Genomic DNA, 3,352 nt, shown 5'->3' with positions numbered 1-3,352 from the left:
ATGTCACATCAACCCGACACAAGCTACGGTTGTATGGGCAGAGAGAGCCACAGCTGAGAAAGTGCCGGTCTGTGGGTGTTGCAGGGATTGATGCCTGGTGTGAGAGGGCCCGGCCCAGTGTGCAGGGCCACCCCTGGGCAGGTGGGCCTCGGCTGTAAAGAAAGCAGCTGAGCAGGCCCCGGAACCACAGGAAGCCGCCGCTTCTGTCTCCGGGTTCCTGCTCCGAGTTCCCGCCGAGACTTCTCTCAGCAAGGGACTGTTACCAGGAAGTGTGAGGTGAAGTAAACCCTTTCAATTTCAAGTTGCTTTTAGTCACTGTGTTTAGTACAGGAGCAGAGAGCTTCATGAAGATGGAGATTGGCCTAGGTCATAGAGTATTGCTGTGACAGACCTGACTGTGCTTTCACTCCTTTGTTTGTTTTCAGTCTACTTTGTTATTAATATTACTATTATTATTTACAAATTATTCACTTTGTATCTTGGCTGTAGACCCCTCCCTCCTCCCTCTTCTACCCCTATGCCTCTCCCCTAGTCCACTGATAGGGGAGGTCCTCCTCCACTTCTACCTGACCCTAGCCTATCAGGTCTCATCAGGATGGCCTGGATCCTCTTTCTCTGTGGCCTGTTAAGGCCACCTCACCAGGGGGAGGTGATCAAAGAGCAGGCAACCAAGTTCATGCTAATGACTGCCCCTGTTCCCCTTACTAGGGAATCTACATGGAGACTGAACTGCCCACAGGCTACATCTGAGCAGAGAGTCTAGGTCCTCTCCATGCATGGTCCTTGGTTGATTCATCAGTCTCTGCAGGATGCCCTGAACCCAGATTTTTTGGCTCTGTTGTTTTCCTTGTGGAGCTCTTGTCCCCTCCAGGTCTTTCTATCTCCATCTTCTTCCATAAGATTCCCTGCACTCTGCCCAAAGTTTGGCTATGAGTCTCAGCATCTGCTTTGATACCCTGATGGGTAGAGTCTTTCAGAGACCCTCTGTGGTAGGCTCCTGTCCTGTTCCTTGTCTTCTGCCACTTCTGATGTCTATCACATTTGCCCTTCTGAATGGATTAAATATCTTCCCTAGGGTCCTCCTTGTTGTTTAGCTTCTTTAGGACTATAAATTTTAGTATGTTTATCCTATATTATATGTCTAGTATCCACTTATAAGTGAGTATATACCATGCGTGTCTTTCTGCTTCTGGGTCACCTCACTCAGGATGGTATTTTCTAGTTCCCACCATTTACCTGCAAATTTCATGATTTTCTTGTTTTTAATAGTTGAGTAGTATTCCATTGTGTAAATGTACCACAATTTCCGTATCCATTCCTCTACTGAGGGACATCTAGGTTGTTTCCAGATTCTAGCTATTATGAAAAAAGCTGCTATGAACATGGTTGAGCAAATGTCCTTGTTGTGTATTTGAGCATATTTTAGATATATGCCTAGGAGTGGTATAGTTGGATCTTGAGGGAGCACAATACTAATTTTCTGAGAAAGCACCAGATTGATTTCCAAAGTGGTGGTACAAGTTTACATTCCCACCAGCAGTGGAGGAGGGTTCCCCTTTCTTCACATCCTCTCCAGCATGTGTTGTCACTTGAGTTAGTAATTTTGATGTTAGTCATTCTGATGGGTGTAAGGTGAAATCTCAAGGTTGTTTTGATTTGCATTTCTCTGATGAGTAAGGATGATGAGTATTTCTTTCAGTGTTTCTCCACCATTCCTGTGTTGAGAATTCTGTTTGGCTCTCTACCCCATTTTTTAATTGGATTACTTGTTTTGTTGCTGTTTAACTTCTTGAGTTCTTTATATATTCTGGATATTAGTCCTCTGTCAGATACAGAGTTGGTGAAGAACCTTTCCCAGTCTGTAGGCTGTCCTTTTGTTCTGAAGACAGTGTCCTTTGCTTTACAGAAGCTTTTCAGTTTCATGAGGTCCCATTTAATAATTGTTGATCTTAGAGCCTGTGCTGTTGGTGTTCTGTTCAGGAAGTTGTCTCCTGTGCCAATGAGGCCAAGGCTCTTCCCCACTTTTTCTTCTAACATGTTTAGTGTGTCTGGTTTTATGTTGAGGTTTTTGATCCACTTGGACTTTAATTTTGTGTGGGCTAATAAATATGGATCTATTTGCATTTTTCTAAGTATAGACATCCAGTTAGATCAGCACCATTTGTTGAAGATGCTGTCTTTTTTCCATTGTATATGTTTGGCTTCTTTGTCAAAAATCAAGTATCTGTAGATGTGTGGGTTTATTTCTGAGTCTTCAGTTCTATTCCACTGATCCACCAGTCTGTTTCTATGCCAGTACCGTGCCATTTTTTATTATTGTTGCTCGATAGTGCAGTTTGAGATCAGGGATGGAGATACCTCCAAAACATCTGTTATTGTACAGGATTGTTTTAGCTATTCTGGGTGTTTTGTTTTTCCATATGAAATTGAGAATTGTTCTTTCAAGTTCTGTAAAGAATTGTGTTGGTAATTTGATGGGAATTGCATTGAATCTGTAGATTGCTTTTGGTAGGAGGGCCATTTTCACTTTGTTTATCCTACCGATCCAGGAGCATGGGAGATCTTTCCATCTTCTGATTTCTTCTTCAATTTCTTTCTTCAGAGACTTGAAGTGTTGTTTTTTTTTTTTTTTTTTTCATACAGGTCTTTCACTTGCTTGGTTAGAGTCACACCAAGGTACTTTATGTTATTAGTGACTATTGTGAAGGGTGTTGTTTCCCTAATTTCTTTCTTGGCCCTTTTGTCTTTTGTATACAGGAGGACTACTGAGTTTTTGAGTTAATTTTGTATCCAGCCACTTTGCTGAAGATGTTTTTCAGCTGAAGGAGTTCTCTGGTAGAATTTTTGGGCTCACTCATGTATACTATCATATCATCAGCAAATAGTGATACTTTGACTTCTTTCTTTCCAATTTGTATCCTTTTGATCTCCTTTAGTTGTCTTATTGCTCTAGCTAGGACTTCAAGTACTATGTTGAAGAAATATGAAGAGAGTGGGCAGCCTTGCCTTGTCCCTGATTTCAGTGGGATTGATTTAAGTTTCTTTGAGTTTAGTTTGATGTTGGCTATAAGCTTGCTGTATATTGTCTTTACTATGTTAAGGTAAGTGCCTTGTATCCCTGATCTCTCCAAAACTTTAAACATGAATGGGTTTTGGATTTTATCAAATACTTTTACAGCATCTAAGGAAATGATCACGTGATTTTTTTTTTCTTTTGGTTTGTTTATATGGTGGATTACATTGATGGATTTTTGTATATTGAACTACCCCTGCATGCCTGGGATGAAGCCTACTTGGTCATAGTAGATGATATCTTGATGTGTTCTTGGATTTGGTTTGCGAGTATTTTATT

The sequence above is a fragment of the Meriones unguiculatus genome, chromosome 5 (genome assembly GCF_030254825.1).
Source record: "Meriones unguiculatus strain TT.TT164.6M chromosome 5, Bangor_MerUng_6.1, whole genome shotgun sequence".
Classification (NCBI taxonomy): Eukaryota; Metazoa; Chordata; class Mammalia; order Rodentia; family Muridae; genus Meriones; species Meriones unguiculatus.
The sequence above is the reverse complement of the archived record's forward strand: the minus strand, read 5'-3'. Positions refer to the sequence as shown.